This window comes from Sarcophilus harrisii, chromosome 2 (genome assembly GCF_902635505.1).
Source record: "Sarcophilus harrisii chromosome 2, mSarHar1.11, whole genome shotgun sequence".
Lineage (NCBI taxonomy): Eukaryota > Metazoa > Chordata > Mammalia > Dasyuromorphia > Dasyuridae > Sarcophilus > Sarcophilus harrisii.
Window position 1 is genome coordinate 135,616,307 of NC_045427.1, and position 25,527 is coordinate 135,641,833.

General features: G+C 43.3%; 1 protein-coding gene and 1 long non-coding RNA gene across 3 annotated transcripts in view; one reads left to right on the top strand and one right to left on the bottom strand.

The window, feature by feature from the left end:
• The window catches only part of PEBP4 (phosphatidylethanolamine binding protein 4), a 263,686-nt gene that overhangs the window by 190,550 nt on the left and 47,609 nt on the right, over positions 1-25,527 (bottom strand). The gene's annotated exons all lie outside the window — the stretch shown is intronic.
• Positions 8,267-22,368, top strand: LOC116421422. 2 transcript variants are annotated; one of them, XR_004231771.1, is made up of 3 exons: positions 8,267-8,510; positions 9,929-10,006; positions 22,259-22,368. It is a non-coding gene; the product is annotated as an uncharacterized LOC116421422 (long non-coding RNA). The 2 variants fall into 2 exon arrangements; XR_004231772.1 differs by lacking the exon at positions 8,267-8,510 and adding an exon at positions 9,018-9,169.

Genomic DNA, 25,527 nt, shown 5'->3' on the forward strand with positions numbered 1-25,527 from the left:
TAAACAGTAAGAAACTATTGATAATTTCCTGAACAGAAGGGGAATGTGATCAGATCTACACAAAAGGAAGATTATTCTATCTGCAGTATAAATGATGGATTGAAAAGGTAAGAAAGTATAAGAAGGAAGAAATATTAGCTGATAATTTAGTAATCTACTCTGGTGGGAATAAAGGAGGGAGGGGGTAAAATCAAAAGCTATCAGAAGGGTAGAATTTATATGACTTGCTAACTGATTGGATCTGAAAAGTGAGAAAGATGGAAGAGTCAAAGATTCTAAATACAACAGACTAAGAGAATGATGGCGTTACTGACAGAAATAAGGAAGTCCAAAGGAAGAGTAGAGTTTCTTCATCTGGAAAAAGAAGGGGTTCCTTCCAGCTCTAAATTTCTATTAATGGCAACCCTGGAGGCTTCTCCACTGCAGGTTTAAGCTATAAGAACATCTTGTCCTATTAAAAATGGTGCTTTCTTTCCAGGAAGAGAATAATAATTCACATTTCTGTAGTGTTTTAAGCTTTATAAAATGCATACCTCTGTGACATAGTTAGAAGGCATTGTCATTTTTATAGAGTTAAGGAAACTGAAGGTCAAGTGAATTATTCAGGGTCACAAAGTTAGTAAGTGTAAAAGCTAGGACTCAATTAAAAATTTCTGAATCTAAGCCATGCTAGTGTGTCCATCCCCTAGAATAAAATACATTCTGAACTTATGGGGTAGAGTAGGGCTCTCTTGAGGGGCTGTAAAGAAAGACCTGGGACCCACATGTGCAAAAATGTTTATGGCAGCCCTTTTAGTAGAAATTGGAAGTTGAGTGGATGCCCATCAATTGGAGAATGGCTGAATAAGTTATGGTATATGAATGCTATGGAATATTATTGTTCCATAAGAAACGATCAGCAGGATGATTTCAGAAAGGCGAGGAAAGACTTACATGAACTGATGCTGAGTGAAGTGAGTAGCACCAAGAGAACATTGTACATGACAACAGCAAGATTATACAATGATTAATTCTGATGGATGTGGGTCTCTTCAATAATGCGATGATTCAGACCAGTTCCAATGATCTTGTGATGAATAAGTTATCTGTACCCAGAGAGAGGACTGTGGATCACAACATAGCATTTTCGCTCTTTTTGTTGTTGTGTTGTTTGCTTGCCTTTTGTTTTCTTCCTTTTTGATCTGACTTTTCTTGTGCAGCATGATAATTGTGGAAATATGTATAGAAGAATTGCACAGGTTTAACATATATTAGATTACTTCCTGTCTAGGGATGGGGTAGAGGGAAAGGAGGGAAAATTTTGGAATACAAGGTTTTGCAAAGGCAAATGTTGAAAATTATCCATGCACATATTTTGAAAATTAAAAAAAAAGCTTTAATAAAAAAGAAAGAAAGAAAGACTTGGGAATTGGGAGACCTGGATTATCAATTTCTCCCACTGACTAGCTATATAAATTTACTTCCATGGGTGGGATTCCATTTCCTCATCTGTAAAATGGGAGGAATAAACTAGGAAATCTCTATGGAGGAAATCTTTCTTTCAAATTTGAACAAATTACACGATTCTAGGGATTTGGGGCTATAGCAGAGTATGGAATAATCTAAAGTCATCATAGTATCGCAAATCTAGCACCTATTTTGATGGGAATTGAGGAAAATGGGTAATCTTATCTAACCTCAGCATAAGATAGAGGAATCTGCTAATGGACTTTAAAAAAATCCACAGAAAATCTCCAAGCATTTGATAACTTAGAATAATGACAATACTGTTATGTAATGCTTTTATATACCAAATGGTAAGAAGTGTGAAAGGGTGGTTGGACTTGATATATATACAACAGAAAGCTTTGCTAGAGGTGACAAGATTTTTTAAGGAACTCGGGGATTAAAAAAAAAACAATCAATATATGAGATAAATTTCATGATAAATATATGAGAAAACACAAAATCACAACATACCTCTTGTTTGTAAATTAGGGAGGGAAAAAATCATTTGACCCAATAGAATGAAATGCAGCCTTCAAAGACTTTTCTCAGAAAAGATGTCTCTTATAAACATGTTAAGATTACATGAGATTCTAAGACAAATTCACCAAGGTGACTTTGTGCAACTATTTTCTGAGTACCAATGTTAATTGAGGCATTTAACACAAAGATGTATGCTCTACAGAAAGATACATAGCTCAATACAGTATTATGAAGGATTTCTTGTAAGCTACAGCAAAACCTTGCTGTATCTAGTTGCTCTAATTTGCAGATAATATTGTACTGGATTCATGAAAAAACACTCTGAAAATGAAAAAAAGTATCCCTAAACAAGATATGCATTTGCTAGAGTTTGGTTGAGTCATCAACATTGAAGAAATAAGGGGATAGAGATTATGACATGCAGCTATTGAATTAATAGTTCAGTACCTAAATCAGAGGAAGGTATTACAAATGGGAAGCAAGGTACAATGGAGAGAGTGCTGGATTAAAACAGAAACCTGAGTTCAAATCTCAGCTTTGTTATTCGTCAACTATGTAACCCTAACAAATCACTTAACCTCTCTGGGTCACTTAACCTCATCTATAAAATGATCATATGGGAATAGATGTACTCTAAGGTTCATATATCTGTAATACTATGGGCAAGATTGTATTAATACTGCATTCTCAATAATTACAAACTGCTTGGGGTCATCAAAATCCAGCATTTTACCATTAGTATTCTTTTAGTCAGTGTTTCTCAAAGTCTGGTCCAGAGCATCCTGGGGATCTCTGAAACCCTTTTAGAGGGTCTACAAATTCAAAAATAGTTTTTATTTCCAATATGATAAATGTCTATAAATATAATCCAAATAAACAAAAACTCTTTGGAGAGATCCTCAATAATTTTTAATAGGATAAAAATACTGAAAACAAAAGTGTGGTTTTAGTGATGCTATACTGCTGAGAATCATGAGATACCTCTATCTCAAAAGAAATCCATGATGGATGCTAACCTCCCTCCAGATCTTCAGATTTGCAACCAATTGACAGCAGCATATAAATCAAGGTGACTTGGACAAGAGCGATGACATTATAAAAAACCCAAAGCAAGAACATGTGTTACTAGAAAAGGAGGCAGGCCATTTGTGTAGCAAGAGTAAGGGGATAGTGGAGATATCACTATTACGACTATGTGGCCCTGGCATCCACAAATTCAACAAACACTGACTAGGAGATGGCTAGGAATACTGTATTGCTACCACTAGGAAGATGAAGATAGTTACTACACATCTTGCTTTCAAGGAGCTTAGTCTAATGAGATATCTGTGTGTGAGATCTTTTTAAAAATGAAAGCAGAGACTCTAAGAAGGATTTTCAGGAAAAAGGGGGAGACGAATCACGCAGGATGAGAGAGGTATACAGTGTGACTGTGCAGGTACGGCAAAGATGGAATTCTCTCCAAGTACCAGGTTTCAATACTGACACAATGAATCGAAAAGCAGAAAGCCTTTGGTGAAGACTTCTGGTCCAAACCACATTTAGCCAGGAACTTGGAGACAAGTAAATATTATTTTCTACCTCTCTGCCGATGCAACAGTCCGGACTCCAGGCAGCTGGGCTCCTGTACTCCCTACCAGGGAAAGTAGCTACAAATCTCCCACTACATTTCAGCTAGTCCCTAGGTTTTCAAAGAAAGGGGTGCCTCGGTGGCTTTTAACTGGAAAAGCCAGCTCCTCCACTGGTGGAGTGCAGCCATTTCTCTGCCTCTGCTGCGCCTTCTGAATTGAGTCTGAATCACTGCATCATTAGTTAGCTGATTCCATGTGCTGAGAAGAGAGAATTATCTTCAGCACACACTGAGCTTTAACTGGGAGGAGGCAAAAGGAGGGGGAAGAAGCCTAGATCAATCTGCCCCTGATACCACCAGCCAAAAGGGTTTCTTCTGGTCCTTTCTCTAGCAAAAACAAAGGCCCATTCATACCTTCATTTAACAAACATGTATTAATACCCTTATGAGAGCAAGGTTTTTTGTTAAGGGATAGGGGAGAGGGGGGAAAGGGAGTAAGGACCAAATTATATTTGGGACATAGGCTCTTCTCTTTAGACAGTTCTGAAGAGGTCTAACATTCTCTTTATTTGGAGCCCACTCCATGGTTTTTTTTGACTGAATGACAGTAAGGCGGAGGAAAAATTAAAAGGCCTGAACAGTCGAGGGACAATGGCATCAGTTCTCTCTTGACCTGAAAGGTCTAAGGGATAAGATCCCCCAGAGATGCCTCAGTTTCCCCATTAATAAAGAGGAGGGGAGAGAACGCTTAATGCAGCTTGCTTGGAGAAAGCTGCTGGTACTCATTCATTAGCATTTGTAAAGGGCTTTGAGAGCTGCAGATGGAGTCTGTTCTGTGACAGGACTAAAAATAGAGCAGGCTGTGTTCGGCACCTTTTTTACCATGGGCTCTGCAAAGGGTGCTGTGGGTGGGGGAAAGAGGCAGACCTGAGGTCTCCAGAACTGGGCAGCGCAGCGGAAGCCCTCAGGCTCTCAGGAGGATAACCGGGAGCTGCGAGACCCCGAGGTGGCCGGGTCTCGGGGAGGAGGAAGGTAAATCTCCATCTCCAGACGGAGTGGGGAGCACTCACCGCAGCTCGCCTCACTAGCCACTGCTCCAGGGCATCCTAAGAGGCGGCCGTGGGGGGTCGGGGCTGAGTGCTGGACTGGCTGGGTCCAAATCCCAAACCAACAGTTTATTGTGTGCCCGTGGGCAAGTCACTTAACTGCTCCGAGACTCGGTTGCGTAACAATAGCTGTATGACTCACCCCACCAGGCTGGGGAAGGACCAGATGTGATCCTGGGAAGGATCAGTCCATCTACAAGCCTTAACTAGGGGCTGGGGCTCCAAAGACAACCATGAGTGTCCCTCTCCCTCAGGGACGCGGTGGGTGGGGGTGGGTGTCCACACGCCCCCTCCCCACGCACACACATACCCACATGCGGTGCATGCACCGATTCACATACGCCTTGTGTGTGCACGTGTGTGAGCATACAAGTAAATCCAAGACGTTTTGGGGAGGAGGGCGCCGGCACTTGGGGGGTCAGGAAAAGCTCGGCGCGGGCGGTGGCTGGTGCTGGCCAGGAGGAGGGAAGCAAGCAAGGGCTCCCAGGGCCAGAGGGCAGGAGAGAACGCCTTTCAGGTAGCGGAGCAGGGACTTTGGAGGACGAAGTTCCCGGCATTAGAGCAAGTGAAGGCCAGACTTAAAGCTCATCAGAGAGAGGGGAAGTGCATCTCCGAAGCCTCCGGGGTTCTCGGGCCTTGTCCCAGAGACCAGAGGGAGCCTCTGGAGCACACAGCGCCGGCCCGGTGCCTTGGAGAGATCACCCGGGCGGCTGCTCACTGGGCGACGGGCAGCGGGGGGCGGGGAGGGATTGGATGCAGACACCAGGCCGGAGGCCGAGGCCAGACCCTAGGGGGCGGGGGAGCCCCCAACTTGTGTGTGTGGGGGGGGGGTCTCGGGCAGGGGAGCGGATGGAGAGCTGCCCTAGAGGCACAAACAGCGGCGTGGTTGGCGGGGGGGGGGGGGGTGAGGGAAGTCTGAGGAAAGCCCGGGAAATAAGGATGAGAGAGTGCGTCAGGGGCCGCAAAGTGTCGGCAACGTCCCTTCGTTAGTTATCGCCCTCGCTCCCGGGCGGGCGGGCGCGGGAAGGCCATCATTCACAGCCGCCCGAGGCAGAGGGCATTTACAGAGGTGGTGGGGACGGCCCATCGCCCGCTGCCCTAACCGGGAGACCCTGGCAAGATTCGAACCCGCGGCCCGTCCCTGCAGCGCCCCCGGGTCGGGGGGTGACTCACGCCTGACTCAGCGCGGAGGGGGCGGCCCCGCCCCGGGTGTCCCCAGCGGCGAGCCACCCCCCCTCCCCGCCTGCCCCGGGGGCGGGAACGGCGCGCTACTCACGCAGTCTCCCCTCCCCCGCGGCCTCCCGCCGGCCCCCCGAGCCGCCCCGGGGCGCGCGGACCCCGGGCACGAGCACGCCGCCCCCGCCCCGGGAAGGCGCCGCCGCCGCCGCCGCCGCCTGACGGGGAAGGAATTCCCTCCGCCCCGGTGCCGAAACAGCCCTTCCGCGCTGCTGGGGAGGTTTTGCCTCTGAGTGGGAGGGAGAGGAAGACACGACTCCTTTCCCTCCCGTCCCCCACCCCCCAGGATCCGGAGACAAGGGGAGAGGATTTTCCCCACCGGATGCGGTGGGCGGCGGGCTCGTCCCAGGGAAGGAGAGAGAGGAGCGGGAGGGGGGGAGGGAGAGCGCGCCTCCAGCAGCCGGGGATCGCCGCGCGGGGGGCGGGGGCGCGGAGGGGGAGGGGAGGCCACGCCCCCCGCGCGCGCCCAGCGCTGACCCGGGGCCGACTCGGTCCGCTCCCGCGGCTGGCCCCGGGCGGGCTGAGAGGCTGGCGTGGAGCCGGACGCCCCGCGAGGGCGAGGGGGCCGCGGGCCCGTGGGGGCGGGGGAGCTACACCTGGGCTCCGCGCAGGACCTGTCAGAGTTCGCGGGGGGCAGCCGCCGCGCTCTCTCCTCCGAAACAGCCGGGGGGCTCCCCGGGGCTGCCCTCCCACCCCACCCCCCGTTAGCATTAGAGCCTGTCAGTCACGCCGCTCCTCAGCCTAGCCCGAGCCCCCAACTCTCCGCCTCAACCGGCTCTCTGGAAACTTCCAACGCGAGGGAGTTCTCATCCCTCCTGCACAGAATGACCTTTCACCCCGCCTCCTCCCTCCCCCCCAACAGAGCTATTCCTTTTGTAACTTTTTCTCTGAAACAGGATTTTCCCTGTTATAGGGGCCGCCTTGGCCCAGAACACCTGCACTCGGGGTCAGGAGCCTGCCCCGAGGGCTAATCCCATCAGCCCTGAAGGAAAGAGCAGCAAGGAGGGGAAGCGGGCGCGGCCCGCGGCCCACGGGGCCCGCACCTCCCAAAGGGCTCCCGTGCTGTAACTCTGGTCCCCAAAGCCAAGGGCCGGGAGTAGGGCTTCGGGCTTTCCGTACGTTTGGGGCAGAAGGCCCCACAGCCCTAGGGAAACTTGCTAGCATGGGCTGTTGCCTTAGCTCCATGGCTCCGTTTCACTCTCCCAGAGCTGGGACTGAAGAGGTGCTGGCTCCATAACCCCCATTTCTACGTCCCGTTCCCCTGGAATTTCCCTCTCTGGTCTCCCCCGAGCACCAGCTCTAAGAGAAACCTTGGATTATCAAAGCGCTCGATTTCCAGGCCGTGGTCACTGGCCTGCCCCGGTCCCTGCCTGGGACCCGGGCCCAACCGACGGCATTCACCTTCCTGGCACCGGCGCTGCGAGAAATGCCCCCCAATCCGCCCGCCCACTTACCAACTTCCCCCTCCCCCGAGCATCAGCAATTGGTGCACAGAACGTATAGTAGCAGCTTCTCAGCAGATTCCAAGTTCCAGGCTGGAAATAGAGGGGCCTTTGCTCACGTCATTGCATGAAGCTCGCCATCTGCCACTAAAGCAGGAGAAACTCAGTCAGAGACGTTTAATAGGAAACCGCGGCGCTTAGCCGGGCAGCCGATCAAATATGGGGGGTGACGACCACCGCTGGGGCGCTCACCCGGGAGTCCAGGTTGGACCCCTGCGCAGTTAGGCTTTGGTGCATGAGGACCTCCGTCATCGCTCTCTGCCTTTGTTAAAAAAATGCACACGTGGGCAACACAAACTCCAGGAACAGGGGACCTTGCCATAGTATAGTCAAGGGTGAGACCCCCCTTCCACCCCCAATCAGGCAATCATAGTCTTTTAGGGTTGAGAAACAGATTGTCTTTCCAGGACCCTAATTGTGGAGTCAGCGATGATCGCAGAAAGGGTGGGCTCTTTTTAGCCTTTTTTTTTTCCTTTGTTTTTCAGGTAAAGCAGGTTGAAAAAAAGAACACACCTGGATAGATAGGTGCATTTGTGATTTTAAAAACTATTTAGCTAGAGGACAGGTCTAGTTGCCTCTAGAAGAAAAAATAAATCCTATTTTCCTCTTCTCATCTTTTCTCAGGAAGAAATCAAGAATTTTTTTTTTTTTAAGCTATTGTGTTTTAATATAAGCTGTAAGCTGTAGAGGATTTCTCTTCTGTGATTCCCCAACCAATGAGGTCTATGAGACGTCCAGGGTCACAATGCCCACATATTTTCCAGAGACAGCCCAGTCTGACTGTTTCACAGTTGTACCATAAGGCCACAGAGCTTAAAATTTCAAATTCTATCTTTGGAAATTGGGACACAAGTGTCCCCAAACACTAGATTATCAGGCTTCAAATGGTGCCTGCAAACCTTTAAAAAGCTTCCTTGGTTAGTGAAATGCGTTTGACTCTTGGACTAACTTGGCTTCTCTTAAAAGTTAGCTTCTTTCTCTATAAAGTGAGAGGATTGGAGTTGATCTTTTAACATCTCTTCCAACTGCCAATTTATGAATTTTCAGGAAGAAGGCTCGCCAGGTTAACCTGGACCCTGGTTGGACCCTTTGTAGATGTTTGGGATCTGGTTCCTGAGTTGGAATCAGGTGAGAAAGAATTCCCTGCTCTATGACATGCCATGATATAGTTTGGTTTGACTTCTTCCTCGAGAACCATGTTCCTCACCTTTCCATGATCTAAGGATAGGGAGAAAATAGAATCCACAATAGAATTCACTGAAAAGCTACTATTAAGAGAGAGAAGCAAGGAGACTGGGAGATGATTCCAGAGGGCAAGAATTCAAGCCCATTTTGTGGCAAGGGAATTGGGAAGGTGACCTCTTGTTTTCAATCTCCCTTGCCAGCAACTTCACATCTCCAACAAACCAGGTCTTTAATAAAACAGTACTTTTGTTTTAGCTTATCCATTTTAAAGAACCCTAATACTCACTTTGGGCAGCTAGGTGGCATCATAGTAGATAGAATGCTAGGCCTGGAGTCAGGAAGACTCAGTTCAAATCTGCCCTAAGCCACTTATTAGATGGGTGACTCTGGGCAAATCATTTAACTCTGTTTGCCTTAGTTCCTCAACTGTAAAATGAGCTGGAGATGGAAATGGCAAACCACTCCAATATCTTTGCCAAGGAAATGAGATAACTAAGATTTAGGCTCATCTGAAAAAAACGATTCAAGAACAACATTCACTTCCTACTGTGAGGGTCTTGGTCTCATTCCTACTTCTCATTACTCCAAAGACGAAGAGGAAAGTAAGTGAACAAACATTTATTAAGTACCTACTATGTGCACGGTACTATGTTAGGTGTTTTGCAGTAAGACAGTAACTTGGGCCCCTTCTGAAATCTTGCCCATGGTAAAGGAGTTTTACCCTTTCACTCCCTGCCCTAAGCGGTCCTCTCACAGGGCCCCCTTGATGCTTCCCAGCCACAACTACTTTGTTCTCTCAGCCAAGTCATCATCTGCTCAAATTCCTCTTCCTGACTTCCACTCCCTTTCAGATAGCTTTGGAAGAGTAAACACAGAAGCAGAAGTCAGACAACTCCAGCAAAGCAGCATAATATAGTGGAAAGTGAGCTGATTTTGAAGTCAGAGGACCTGACCCAGCTCTGCTACTTACTGTACGAATGTTGGGCGAATCACTTAATTAATTTTTCTGTATCTCAGGTCCTCATATGTAAAATGGAAGTTGAATTCCATGGCTTACAAATTACTTCTAGATTTAAATCTAATGTTCCTCTGAAACATGGACAATCTCAACTCGGAGCAGACAAGATCTCACTAGGGCTCAACTTCCCAACTCTAGAAAAGACCCTGGGGAAAGGGTTGCATTAAGATTACCTTACCTTAGTTATTCTTTCTAAAAGGTGACTGTTAGAGCCTTGCTTATATTTAATCTTATTTTTTCACAATGACAACCATAGAAAAGGTAGAAGGAGGCCAAGTGGGAAAAGGGATAATTGATTAGGGAATGACTTCTGATTTTTCCGTGCAACTCTCTTTCAACTCAGCTCACCAAGACGCCCTTTAAAGTCATCCCCACTAACCTGAGCAGACCAGGCTTTAGGGGCTGCTGCATTTCCACAAAGGTAGGTTGAAATCAGATGAAAATGAATATCAAAGTCTGCCTTGAAAGGGAAAAGAAGGCACAAAAGGGGACCCTGGGAATCTGTGTCCAGAGGACAAGGACAGTCCCACTTTGCTTTGGGGGAGAGGGAGAGGGGTTATATATGGAATGTGTGAAGATTTAACACAGGAAAATTATGGAAGGCCTTTACATTGGAAGGAATTTTACATTTTTGATGTTCCAGGACCTATTGTCCCACTTTGGGGATGAGGGAAAGAGGACTAGAAACAAATAATTCACTCTCAAAGGTTAAGATTAAGAAATATAGTGATACATTTTCTTATAATCTATCATTTTGGTAGTTATCCATTCCACCTTGATTTCTTTGAATGAAAAATTTGATAACACAGGAGTAAAAAAGCATACTATATGTATAAGTATGCTTGAATAATTGCTCATCTAAATATATATATATATATACATATATTCTGCATATGTTAAGATCCATACTTTATTTTTTATAAGAAAATAAAATATATTAATTTTTTTTTAAAAAAGTATGGTGATATTCAACAAAATCATTGGCCCCTCAAAAAGAGACCCAATAAAAACACAGATTTAAAAAGAGAGAGCAGGATGTGTGGAGAGGCCAAGGGCCTCCAAAAAGAACTATATCACTCCACAGATTTTTCAGTATTTGGACTTGGTAAGCACTAAAAGCTATTTGTGGGCCTTATTTTTGTTTGTTTGAAGCAGTGTAATAAAATAAAAAGAATGATGCATCTCATGTTAGAGAACCTGAGTTCAAATTCTGACTGCCACTTCTTGTGTTGGACAAGTTGGCTTCTCTGGGTCTCAGTTTCTTCATCTGTGAAATAAAAGATTGAACCAGGTAGTCAACTTTACTTCTAAGATCCTGTGAATTAAATTTGCCCCTGATACATTTTGTCCAAAAGGTTTTTAAAGAGAGGAGTTGATGATAGTCAGGTTTGGGGCTCCATAATAGAGTGGTCGCTGGATTTTGGGAAGGGCATCAAGTAAGTAGAAAGTAATTTTAGAATAGTAATTCAGATGCCCAAGCCTTTATGCCACTGGCATCCAGTACAAAGATTATAAATGTATATGAATCACAGCAACCTGAAAAGAAATATTTAGGGGGTTATCTAATCTAACCTCACTTGATGCAGACATCTCCACATCTCCACCCACTAGTGATGAGTAACTGGTAGACTTTAATGGAAAGAACACTGCATTGAACTTGAGTCCAGGGACTTGGGTTTTGTCTCACCTCTGACTTTGAGTGTGTGACCTGGGATCAGTCATTTTGCCTCTCTGAACCTGTTTGTCATCTATAAAATGGGAATCATCATTCTTATATTACCTGTCTTTTAGAGTTGTTCTAAGCAAAGTGTTTTGTAAATCTTAAAACACTGCAAAAATATAAGCTATTTTTACTGACATAGGTGTCCCATTGTTGGACATCTCTGACTTTTAGGAAGTTCTTCCTTTTACAAGGCCAAAAATCACCTCTCCTTTTTCTCCCTGCCACCACTCAGCTGTCTGGTACTAATAATAGAGCAATAAACATTTTCTCCGAAACCCTCTCCCCGCAATAGGCAGGTCAGATTCATTGATGCTAGTAAAGGGTCTAATCATTGAACAAAAGGAGGCAGGAAACCAAATCAAGCAGAGAATCTCAGGTCTCCTCTGCTTCCGACCCCTAACTTGTTCAGCATGTTCTAAACCCATTGTGTGCCTTCTAGTATATGGAAGAGGCTAGATTATAGCAATAAGTGCCAATCCCTCTGGGACTGGAAGCTATGGGGTTGAGGTCCAGGACATATGCTGGCTCTGGCTGCCTAGCAGCTGCAGGAATTTCAATTAAAATAAAATAAGGTCAGGACAGAGGGAAGGCAAAGAAGTCAAAAGCTTTTTTTTAAGTACCTGGAAAAACGAAGAGGCAGAAAATTATTATTTCAATTACTATGAAAATGTATTTTATTAGAAGATGGGGATTCATCATTGACACTCAAAAGCCCGAAAAGCAATATCTAGCACTATAATACCTCTGTCTCCATGCCAGGAGAATGAATTATTAAATCGAAAGATGAATGTTTTGCAGTTCAGTTAGCTGCATCTGTTAAAAAGAAATAGTTACAAACTTGCTCTTCCTCCTAGCCCTGCTCTGCTAATCCTGCCTCTCTCTGGCCCCTTACCCCAATGTCTTTAAGCATCCTGAATCTCTTCCACATTTCTATGAACATTCAAGAGGAAGGGGGAAAATCAGACAAATTAAATGCAAACTGGAGATTTTTTATTATTATTTAAAACACACACACACACACACACACACACACACACCTAGTTGCACATAGTTCAATTGTTGCAAAGTGGCGACAATGTGAGTGTAGTGCATTCTTATGTATAGCAGCTTTCCCTCGGCTCCCCTAGCTGCCTCTGTTCTGCATGAATAAATATGTATAAAATGTAACGTTGGAAAGAAATAAAATCCGATAACTGAAAGATACCATTTCTCACACTGGGAGCAACACAAGGCACCAGCTTTTCTGAATCTTTGGTATTTATGTAAAGAGCCATTGAAATGATAATGTGGAATTTATTATTTTTTTCCAAGGGCGAGTAATTTTCAACTGCTCATTGAGGTTTTAAGAAAAAGCAGTTCTGGTGGCCGACCTCACCTTTACTAGCCTGGGTGGAGTCTGGCCTGGGACTCTGTCCAAAGGTTATTGCTGGAATTTCCTCAAAGAGGAGGGAGCTGGAGAGGCCTCAAAGATTTAACTGAAAATATCCAGCTCCCTTATGAACAAATGAATAAATTGAGGCCAAATTTGCCCCAAGGTCACACTTAGCAAACAGCAAAGCCTAGATTCAAACCAAGTCCTCAACACTCAAACCAGTGCTCTTTCCATTAAACCAGACTAACATAAAATTAAGGTCCTGCCAGGTTAATCCCACTGATATCATACATATCACAGCCTCTAAGGCTCTTCTTCCTTTGCCCTTATTTTGTTCCTGGGAGAGAATCACAGCTTCCGTAGGGATCTTTCAAGGTCACGCAGTCCTTTTCTCTGCCTCTAGCCACCTAATGTTTTAGGTGTACTAAGACCTTCTCAAAACAGGGAAACCAATGCTTAACATCTCCTGGTGTTATTTTCCCCTTATTTAAAAAATAAAAGTTGGGGAGGATTCCATTTGCAGGGATTATTTGGGAAGTCAAAAATTAAGGCAAAAACTCAAGGTTCAAAAGGCAAATCCTCTATGCACTCGTGCCAGTGTGTGTTCATTGGCTTTTGTTGGTTTAATCATTCAACACCTTAAGACAGTAGACAATCATTTCTTCTGTTGTGTCTAGACATGGGACATGGCAGCCATATAGTTATGCCTTAATCCAGGTTGGGATAGAAAGAAACAATGAGCAAATTTCTGGGAATTCAAGAAACACTCAGATATTCTCTGCCTATCAAATAAAGAGGAATGAACAAGTTTTGGAAGTAGTAAGTTTCCTCTCTCTGGAAATCTATAAGCAGAGGATGGATAAGCAACCAGAAATCTATGTTGTAGAGGGGATTTCTGTTCATGTAGGGATTGGATTTTAGAAGATTGCCGGCAGACATCCCTTTTAATTCTGAGACTCAGTGATTCCATGAAGTACAAATTCTTTGGCTCTTTATTCAAAGATTAATTCTATCCATCCTCAACCTACCTTTGTAGTGTGATCTTACATTAAGTAGGCTCTTGAGATGCCCTCCAGCACTAATGTCCTGCCCCCTATTCACCCAGTTGTCCAGCTTACTCAAACCACTAACTATTCCTTGTGCACATCTTGATCCCTGAATCTTTGCCTTTTGCTAACACCATTTCTGATGCTTGAAATACTTTCCATGCCCCAACTTTGTTTAAAATTTTACCCATCCATCAAAGCTTAGTTCAGCTCTATATAAGGAAAATTTTCCTAACTTAACATTTAGAGCTGTCCAAAAGTGGTATGTGCAGCCTATTAAGGTAGTGAGCTCTCAATCATTGAAGGTATTTGAGTGGAGGGTAGATGACTACTTATCAGGAATATTGCAAAGTAGATTTCCACTCAGGCTTGGGTTGGACTAGATAATTCCTGGGGTCGCTTTCAAATCTGAGATTGTTAAAAGGAAAAAAAAACCCTCATCTTTTCCATGAAGGCTTCACAGACATCTAACCCCAAGTAAAAAATAACTTCTATTTCTCCAAATGCTCAGAGTGCTTTACAATTCCTTTTAGGCACTTTTAACAGTCTACCTTTTATTTTAGTTATTTTTGAACATACCTATCAAATCTTCCGTGCAGATTGTAAGCTCCACGTCGGGAACCATATTTTTTCTACATCTAGAATATTCTCAAAGAATGCTTATTAAATGAATAGGTGAATGAGATTGTTTAGGATTCAAGGATCTCATTTTGTCTTTACGTGCTCTTTAAGGTACCCTTGATACCTATTCTCTTTTTCTCAAATTAGAATTTCCAAATAGTTTAGAGCTAGTTTGGATTTAGAGCTAAATCAGTGATGTCCTCTAACTAGTCCTGAACTGAGGACCTCAGAAATGGAGGCATTGCCCATAGAGAGGGCTGAACTTTGTGGGGTTTGGGATATCAGGCTCAATGATCCCTGGTATTTTATCACAGAAGCACCAAAACCATCTAGTCTAAAACATCAGTTCAGTTGTTTTTTCAGTCATGTCTAATGAGATGGGGATATTGAATTATAAATCCTTTTCTTCCACAATTGAGAGTCAAAAGAAACTTTAGGGGTTATAGGGGTCCTCAAACTACAGCCCGTGGGCCAGATGCAGCACCTGAGGACGATTATCCCCCTCACACCCAGGGCTATGAAGTTTCTTTATTTAAAGGCCCACAAAACAAAGTTTTTGTTTTTACTATAGTCCAGCCCTCCAACAGTCTGAGGGACAGTGAACTGGCCCCCTATTTAAAAAGTTTGAGGACCCCTGACTGGCTAGATCAATCCTTTCATTTTATCAATGCGAAAACTGAGAGGGAATCAGGAACTTGCCCCAAATCGTAGGTTAAGTATCAAGAGGATTCAAACCAGAATATCTGACTCCAGAGTCAGTTCATTTTTAATCACAAGACCTATTGTGGTGCATATAACAAAACCTCAGTGATCTGGAATCAGCAGGGAATGAGTCATAGGAATGATAATGTCAGAGCTAGAAGGAAACATGTGGTGCAACCCACTCATTTTTACAGATGAGGAAACTGAGGCCCAGAGAAGGGAAGGGTCTTTCTTAAGGTCACACAGCAAATTAATGGGAGAACTGGTTGGATAGCTGGGATTTACTTAGCAGTTAAACAAATCTTTATTTCAACCAATTTATGAGTGCAAAACTTTTGAAAATATATCCTATTCTTGATGTTCTTAAAAAAGACAATAAAGAATATAATTTAAACCTTTCTTGAAAATCTTAGGTCTTTATTTTGAACATCAATTATCACTATGATACGAAAATGTCCAATAGAAGCAGGAGAGCTTTTTGTCTTGATCTAAAACAAGGATTCTTACCTGGAACTTTCATAGCTGCATTTTACTATAACTAGTTTCCTTGATGATATTTTATATTTTATTTTATGAATTCAACATAATTATTCTAAGAAAGGATTTGTAGATTTTACCAGATTGCCAAAGGAGAGTCCACACAGAGAATTAAGAATCCCTTTTCTACATACCCCCAGATTGCTATGCTTTCTGAAATGTACCATTTTTTCCCAAAACTTTTTTTTTTGTCTCCTATCTAGTGAGCTCTTTCCTAGAAAAAATTCTCTTTTAATCTTCATTGAACTAGGGACCCAAGGAATCAAACTTGTCAGAATTGTATATAAAGTAAGTATAAAAAAATTCTGAGTGAGGACCTAATGAATTATCTCAGTAATAAAGTACCCAATATTGGGGTATACCATGCCCTTCAGCAATTCATTTCCCATTTCTAAGCATCAAACTTCATCTGCTTTGCCAATATCATGAGGACTATGGTGAAGATTATATGAAATAATGGGAAAGTAGTTGGAAACCTTTGAACCATGTACAAAAGGAAGGCATTATTATGAATTCAAAGCATGGACTTTATAAAGTCTATTTTGACTGCTTCGAAGCCTTCAATTGTTCCTATTCTGAATCTCAGCTGTTTTGCATCTTCCCATGAATGAGATTGTACCTTACATTGGTTTGGCAGAGTGTTAGATAGGTGAAGAGTTACACTATACACATAAAATATGATCTTTTTCTATGAAAAATCTGAGAAACAGAATCTCAAAATTGGAAGAGATCTCAGAAGCTCTCTTGTCCAAGCCAGCTAAGCCAGAACACTTTCTCCCTACAGGATCCATCCACCACTTCCTCCTTTTCTGGTCATTCATAACCTTAATGATGTCTTTTATACCACTTTTCAAGGTCAGATTGTTGCTGGAGATATGCTACAGCCAACTGACAGTCCACTATAACCTTTCATTGTCTTATTGTCCCATGTGTCTTTGATTTTGATTCTCCTGAGACCGTAGGGATCTGTGATTCACAAACATATTGCATCACTGGGGGAAATAATGATGTTGAAAAATAATGGCAGTATCCTGCGTTGGTTAAAACACTGGAATATTTTCCTAATGTGATACAACCAGTTCTCTTCCTTACCAGTTTTAGGTCTAGCTCCTGTTCATATAAGGTATCTGGCCAACACTATATGCATTTATGGATCACTTCAATTGGCTGCTTGGCCAACCACCTGCCATGGTTTGGGCAACTTGCAATCTTCATTTATGGATGGCTAAGCTGATCTCTTTTGGAGAGGTCCTGGATCTTACTAAGAAGCCCCTAAATCCCTATGCCATTAGCACAATATCATCAGCAAATGGGAGCCCCTGGAGTCGATAGACTTCAAGATTTCTATGTGGATCCCATGCAGTACCTCCTCTGTGACATTGGCAGGCAGTCTTGGATGTCAAGAAGCAGCCTCTCACTTTTATTCCTTGCTTGATAGAGTAAGAGATTCACTGACCAAAGTTATTTCTGTTGTTCCATCTATCTAGGAATCTTGTATGATATTAATATACATGGGACATGGTTTCTCTAAAGTACATCTTTCCTCTAAGACATTAAAAATGAAATTATATCTTTAAAGCCTTATGTGCAGCAATTTGGAAACACAGAAATAGGCTCCCTTTATTTGAAAACAGATGAGGAGCTGAATGGATAAACCATGACTATAAGAGGCTTTTCCATCCTCTTGACCTCGCTCAGGATCTGGTAATACTTCTGCACCTACTGTAAAATTTCAAGATAGGGGATATCCATGGCAGCCCTGAGGTTCTCTGGGAGGAGAAGAAAGCTGTGAATATAGCCCGGCAAAGGCAGGAGGGCTCTAAGCTGTTTCCAAAGCCAGATCTCCAAAGCTGGAGCAGGTGGAGGTGGTGGTGGGGTGTGTGAAAAAAATGCTCTGTGCTCCTTGACCACTCTGGGAGCTGCCAACACAGAAAGCATCCTTTGTGTGCTGACAGGTTGTAAACACACACAGCAGACAGCAGGGGGTGAGAGGCTCTCCCAACACTCTGCCTGAGACACACACACACACACACACACACACACACACACACACACGCTCTCGCACAGGGCATGCTTCGAGACCTGCTCTACAGAGCTCCAAGTCTCCCCTCCCCTCCCTCCCCCGCCCTCTCCCCGCCTCCCCAATTCTGGTTACGAAACCCTGCCGGGGACATCCACATATGTGGGCAGCCGGGGGCTTTCCTCAAATCCACAACAGCCTCTCGGAGCTGCTCGGTAGAACATGAGCAGCTTACATAAACACTGCTCCAGAGACACCTGCAGTGTGGGATGCACAGAGTCAGGGGGTGGCGGGGTGGAGGTGGGGGTTGTTGGGAATAGAGAGACACAGAGGGATAGTGAAAGTTTCACCCCCTGTTGTGGTGCTCTGAGGGGGACAATATCATATACATCTACATATATATATATATATGTATGTTTATATGGGGATATAAATATGTGTGTATGTATACACACACACACATCTAGTTATGACTCAAGAGGTTTATCACACTCTAAGCTGTAACTGGTAGGCAGGGATGAGGTTACCCAAACCAAATATTTCTGATACCTCACAAATGCGAGTTCCCCTCCTCTTCACCTAAGACACAAACCACAGGCTTGCACAGGAATACACACACACACACACACACACACACACACACACACACACACACACTCCTTCCAAATATAACTTGATAACAAAAGGAAACTCCAGGATTTTTTCATTTGTTGTCATTGGAGGACCTAGATATGTGGAGGTGAAGGGACTGTAGGCACCAACAACTTATTCCCACCCAGAGAGTTCTGGCAAAGGCTTCAAGGCAAAAGGAGGGCATGCTTGCTGAGGGTGCAGAAGACTTTGGGGGTCTCAGATTCAGACTTACACAACAAATAAATACGAATTCTGAATTCCATGGAGGAAACTGGTGAGCCCTTTGTGACTGTGTTGTTAGTCTGGGTAAGGGGTGAGGGGGTAGGGAGGGAGGGGATTAATTGGCTGGAGGCTGAAAGCTCCCTAACAAAAGTAGAGAGAGTTGCTGTTGAATACCAGGGTCTTATCCAAGTGCTGGCTTGATCCTCTTCCCACCTCCCTAATTTACCTGGCCGCCAAGTCAGTGGGATCTCCACCTACCCAGGCTCTGAGTCATCCAATTGCTCAAATCTGCTTACAGAGTTGGCAGAGGAGGAGAGGGCTTCCCTCCTGCAAACACAGAGCCTTGTCCTCTGGGGGTGGCCGCAGTGGAGTTCTGACTTCCCTGGTGGTGATGGGGGGAAAAGGATAGCTCTCTGGATTTCTGGAGTGACCAAGGCTTATGGAAGGGCCCTCTCTGGCCCTCTCTCTGTGGGAGCTGAGGGAAGTGAGGGGAAAGAGGGTTAGTTTCTTGGCTCACTACAAGCTCCTGCTGAGGCCTGAGTAGTTCTTTCTTGACTACAACTAACATATGTTGCTCAGGTTAAGAGGCTGTGAGCTCATATGAGTAGCAGAGCACCAGACTGAATAACCAGTCAGGGAGAAGACTGAGAAAGGATGGCCTATCAATAGCTAAATTCCCTTGGATTCAAATTGCGGATCATTTTGGTTAAAATGATTCAGGCTAGAAGTTTAGGGAGTGGGAAAGAGGAGAAGTAGTTTCTGAGAAATATACTGGTCTGGATTCTCATCATAGAACAAAAAAGACCAAAACAATAGACAGGGAAGGAGGATATCTGGGCTTCAGCCCCCTTTCTCTCATCCTGTCCCCAGCATCAATATTAGTGGGAGCCATTCTTTCTCTTTTGTGTCCCTTTGTTGATCTCTTGGCCCTAGAGAACATCCTTAACTATGAAAACTTCTAGACTAGACAAATTAAAAGAAAACTGTAACTACTATGAAGATGGTGGCCCTGTCAAATGGAAATTTTTTTTATGAGTAGAAATAATAATAAAAAAGAGACATTCTCATCTGATTTGCCACTGTACTGCCAAAGACCACGGGGCTTTTCCATCTGACTCAAGGCTTAAAATTCCTTTGGGTGCTATGTTAATAGCACCTTTAATGAAAGGTGAGCTCCTTACAGGGAATGTCTTACTTTTCTATTTGTATACTTTGCACATGGAAAGCACTTACTTTTTTTCTATTCATTCATTTTTTTTCCCACATTTATCCAGTCTTGTTGACTTTTTAAGGCATTTTCATATCTGGCAGCTCACTTAAACCTTGCAAGAAGAGATAATCCAGATTCTAGTTTGGAGGAGGTAAGACAGGTATCCCCATTTGACAGAAGAGGAAAATGGGCTTAGAAACATTAAACAAGTAGGCTAAGGGGGCATAGCTAGTACTGGAACCCAAACCCAAGTGTCCTCATGTTACTGAAACAGTAATTAGAGAAGCACTGGATGAGATCACAGGATTTAGAACGGGAAGGCACCTCAGAGAGCCTCGAGTTTTGTCTGCTCCTTTTGATATTTTTCATATTTATATTGTTTCTATTTATAATTTTTATATTTTTATGCTGCTGGATAATTGAGATGACTTGCTCAATGGCACACAGGTACTAAATATCAGAGCCAGGATTTGGTCCTAGGCCCTTAGACTCATAATCCAACATTGTTTTTCTCAGTCAGTGAAAATGCCAATGTGTCTTGTCACATGGCATCAGAGCTTTTGTCCTTAGGTAAGGAGGAGTAGACATGGCGACTGAGGATTGATTGATGATTACAAATCTTAGTATATTGCGCACATGCACATACACACAAACACTAAAACAAAATGGTATGATTCAACATACATCTCTAGCAGCAATGCAATTATCTCTTGGATTTAAGAATTGATGGATAGGAATTTTAATTACCAAAACCTTTTCATCCTCCCCCACAGAAGGAAAGGAAAAAATATTTTCTGGCATGTTTATTTGATAATAAAATGTAATAAAATTACATGTTAGACAGAGGGGCACGTCGTGTGTGCATAAAGAGGGTGCCATATTCAGCACTGTTTTGTCACCAGAGCCAAAAATATTATTCCTTTCCATCCATCAGACAGAATGCAAAGTTATGGCTTATATTCAATTAAGTTCAGAGCAGGGAAGCTTCACCTAACCCTGGGAATGAGCAGCTAGGGGACTGTGGATATAAGACCTGATTCCTCTTTCTTCAGGAAAACAGGAAAGAGAGTAAATAGCTCTGTGAAGATCTGAACCCAGTCTGAGGAGGAGATGAAGCCTGGGAGGCAGGTGGATCTAAAAGATCTAAAAGAAAGGTCTCAATGCTCAGAAGATTTAGGCTCTAGATTTGTATCAATTTTGGTCAAACAACTTCACTACTCAAAGCATCAGATTCCCCATCTATAAAAGAGGAATATATAATCCTACCCAGCCTGCCTTCCGTAGGTTCCCATCAGAGAATAGTGAGAAGGGTTCTAAAAAGCATGAATAACTACATATATGGAAGCAAGAAGCCTAAGGTTTCTGGCCCAGATTGGAAGGAGAAAATTATAACAGTAAGAAATGATCCGAGATCTGAGATCGTTTCTTTCTTTCCTTCAGTCACCCATACCCACAGCTTCCTCTGGCCTTTTCTACTACTATGGGTCAAAGAGCTTTACTGACTCTCCCTGTCATTCAGAGATACTGGGATTTCTGGCACAGAGGTTTCTCCCCAACCCAATCCAACAAATAGAAGTAAAGAATTCAATTCAAATCGATATGCATTTACTAAAAACTTACAAAATCCATACATACAAAGGCAAAAAAGAAATAGTCCTTGATCTCAAGAAACTGAGGAATTTCTCTTCAGTAGATTCCATGTGGAAGATCAGATGTGTATAAAAATATGTAAACATTTGCAAAGTACAAAATAATTTCCAGAGGAAAAGAATGCTTCAACTGGAGCCCTTAGGGCTGGAGAATGGAGGATTGGAGTAAGAAAATCTTCCTGGGAAGTGGCAGGCACTCAAACTGCTTTGAAGTGAGTGAAGGACTTTCTGAGGGAGAAGTGAAGAAGGCATGCATTCCAGATGTGGAGGATCATTTGTACAAAGGCATGGAGATAGAAGAGGGCATGTTAAGTAAAGGGGAATAGGGGAACTTTAATTGAAATGAACAGAGTGGGAAGAGTAATCATGTGAAACAGGACTAGAAAAATAGATGTGAACCAGATTGTGAAGGGCCTTAAATGCAAGGCAGGCCCCATTCTCAGCAGTTTTCCCTCTTCCCCTTAAGACTGATGAACTCCTTGGCTTCCATTAAGTCCTAACCCAAATCCTACCTTTTATAAGCAGACTTCCCCAGCTTCTCTTAATTCTAAGGCCTTCCTTCTGTTAATTATCTACTATTTATCCTATATATAGCTTGCTTGGTATATATTTGTTTACATGTTGCCTTCCCCATTAGTAGATCCTTAATTATTAAGGCATGTTGTCTTCCCCATTATTAGTTCCTTAAGGGCAGGAGGTATCTCTTTTTATATCCCCAGAGCTTAGTACAATTCCTGCCACATAATAGGCGCTTAATAAATATCGATTGATTGATGGATTTGTCCAGAGGACTTAGAGAGGTATACTTCCTAAGTCCCCCTCCAGCTCTTTCCCAATGAGATAATATCCATGCCTTGGGGATTTGTCTCCTTCCTGCTTCCTGTGCTAGCACCCTCTCCCTCCTTTCTAACTGAGATGAGAAATTCATGTCTTTGAAGGGAAGTTTTTAGATGAAAAGATGTCATCTGGGAGGTTGGAAGACTTGACAGAAATGCTGATGAATACTTGAAGGCTTCCCCACTTCTGGAGATTGGCTCCATGCCAAGAATGATGGTCAGTATCTGTGGTCAATTGTACCATTTTCTCTTCCCCATTCAGAGAATCATAGATGCCTGTGCTAATAGAAACTTCAGAGATTATGTATGTAGTTCAGCCATCTTATTATACAGATAAGAAAACTGGTCCCTCAGAAGATGAAATGATTTGTCACACAATGAATTAATTACAAGAGGAAGACTAGAGCCCAGATTCCTTTTCTCTTCTTCAGGGCTCTTTGATCCCTGCCTATATGATTACCTTGTGCCATCTATTCTCACTTTCCTTCCATCATGGAATCCCAGTCTACTGAGGTCAAAGAGTGATCATTTATCAAACTGAAGAAACAAACCCTTAAGGCAGAAAGGGGAGTGGACAGCTGTGCAGTTTTAGTGCTAGTGTAGCACTCAATGCTTTTTCTACCACAAAGTGTCTTCAGACAGAGGAATGGAAGCAAACTGGGCAACAGGCTCAAAATTTAGATGAAGGTAGAGTGCTGATTTCCTAGGGGAATTGCTACTGGGAAATAATTGCTGTCTTCAAGTATCCAAAGGGCTGTCATGTGGAAGAGGGATGAAATTTGTCTCTATAGAGCAGAAAAGCAATGGGGGGAAATTGCAGAGTGGTAGATTTAGGCTCATTGTATAGGAAAACTTCCTAATAATGGAAGTTGTCCAAAAGTGGAATGGTCTCTTTCTGAAGAGAGGGAATTTCTAGTCACCAGAGGTCTTAAAGTGAAAGTTAGATGACCACCTGTTGGGGATTCTTGCTCAAGTATAATAGGAATTGATGTGTATAACAGATATTATGTAGGTACTATGGATATTATTATGCCCACTTTACAGAGGAAGACACAGAACCTCAGAAGGTTATATGACTTCCCTATGATTACACAATTTACAAGTGTCAAGAAGGAATTACTCCTCAGTAGATTTCCCACTTTTGGTTTTCCCTTTCTCCCCAGAGCCTCCCTTCCCTATGTTCTTCACTCCTCAGATGAGTCCTTCCTCTATGCATCTTTGCTCACACCATTGCCCACATTCCACTCTCTCCTCCTCCTCCTCCTCCTCTTCTTGTTCCTCCTTTTTTTTTTTTTTTTTTTTTTTTTTTTTTTTTTTTTTTTTTTGCTTGGGCAATTGGGATTAAGTGACTTGCCCAGGGTCACACAGCTAATAAGTGTCTGAGGTCAAATTTGAACTCAAGTCCTCCTGACTTCAGGGTTGGTGCTCTGTCCACTGTACCACCTAGCTGCCCCTCATTCCCCTCCCTTGTTAACAGGAATGATCCCTAAGGATTATCCCTCTTCTGGGAGTCTTCTGTGATTCTATGACAACTCAGATCCAGATTGTGGAGTTAGGAGCACACGTGTTGGGATGTATAGTATCCATACACATGATGTTTCCCTTCCTGTTTGAAGGGATTTGGGGTAGAAGTGGGGAGGTCTGGAAGGAGCAGAAGGAGTTTTCAGTAGAAAAAGGCAGATCAGGGTCTGGGATTGCTGTGCCTCCTTGGCCATTCTCCCACCTCTGTTTCGTGCCTGCATACTTGGCAACATCTTTTCCTCCCTCCCTCCACATAACCTTAGTTACCTCTTTGGTCAAAATCACTTAGCATTTGGGAGTAGCCCAAATATCCCACAAGGTCTCTAATCACTCCCACACCTCCAGATCAATCTGAATTGCACTTGCCTTACTACTGTCAGCTTTGTGCAGCATCACTTAACACACCTGGAAACTTGACACCAACCTAGACCCACAGTTAAACTGAAGCCAAAGGCAGCAGGAGTCCAGACTTTAGTGGCTCCCCAGGGCTATGACCAGAGCTTAAACTCCCACCTCTGTATTCTCCTCCAGGGAAAGTGGCATCTGTGCATTAAAAAAAACCACCAACAAAACCTTAAACCGAAGATGGCACAGAATTAGTTCCTAAGACAGGCAAATTTGCTCCTGAAACACTCTGCCAACCTGCTAATGAGTCGTCTTGAACCTTGCACGGTGTTACCTCTAATTTTGCAGCCTGCTAGGATTTGAGTTTTGTGGACAGCCTCACATTTGGTTTGGAATTATAGGCTGAGCTGCTGTTCACTCCTATTATTGTGCTGTCAATCTTGTATTAGCACATTATAATATGGTACACTGAATGCATCTGTTCTGTATATCACAAGTCCTAATTGTCATTTGTTGAATCATTTTGTCTTATATGATTGTTAAGCAATTATTTCATCTCAGGCGGCTTAAACTTTGATTACTGTATACTATTTACAGGAGATCAAAGAAGAAAAAAATCCACCATCAGCTGCTTCCACCATCTCCCAGTCTTGATGTTCACAAATATCTGGATTAATGTGAAAAGAATAGCAATAATGTCCAGCTGCAGAATTTCCTAAACCAGTAGAAGAAATAGCTGTTCAAGTAAGGGGAAGGGAATGAGGAAGCAGAGAAGTTGGTCTGTCTTGGTGCAAGAACTAATAAAATTGGCAAAATCAAAGGAAATTGATAAATTGGAGACAGTTCCTCTGGCTCCCCACATTCTACTTGTTCCCCTGATATGACAAAGAATTCTCAATAGGTCAGTTTCAACTCTAGCATCCTTAAAAATTAATGTAATAGGTCCCATATTCTAGGCAAAAACAAGACAAAGGTTGTAGAATTGCGCATTTTTTTTAAAGCAAGAATGACCAAAACTACAAGGGACATTGTGTTGGGGGAGAAGCTACCAGATGAGAAGGTGCTTTAAAGGCTTATCACAACTCCAGGAAATAAGGCTTCTGTAAGAGTGGGGTCAAAAAACCTATCCTTTCCAGCTCAGATATCTTTATTAGATGAGAAAACATCATAAATTGTTCACTAGATTAGAACAAGGTGTAGTTGCCCTATATGGGATTTTTTGATTGAATGAGGGTCTTTGTCATGTCCTCAGAGGTTTGCACAAAACCATCCAGTTAGTTGAAACTGTAAGATTCTAGTACTTGACAAAAGAGGGAAGAGAATGATTCTAACTAAACTCTTGAGAAGGAATTGGCTGAGGTAGAGGCAGAGCCCCAGACCTAGGTCCCAGTTTCTTCTCTCTCTCCTCTTGCCTTTGCTAGAGGAACTTCTGAACTTTGAAGAGTCTGGAGGACTTGATTTTTTTCCTAGGCATTCCATGGTTCAGCATTGAAATGGCAGATATC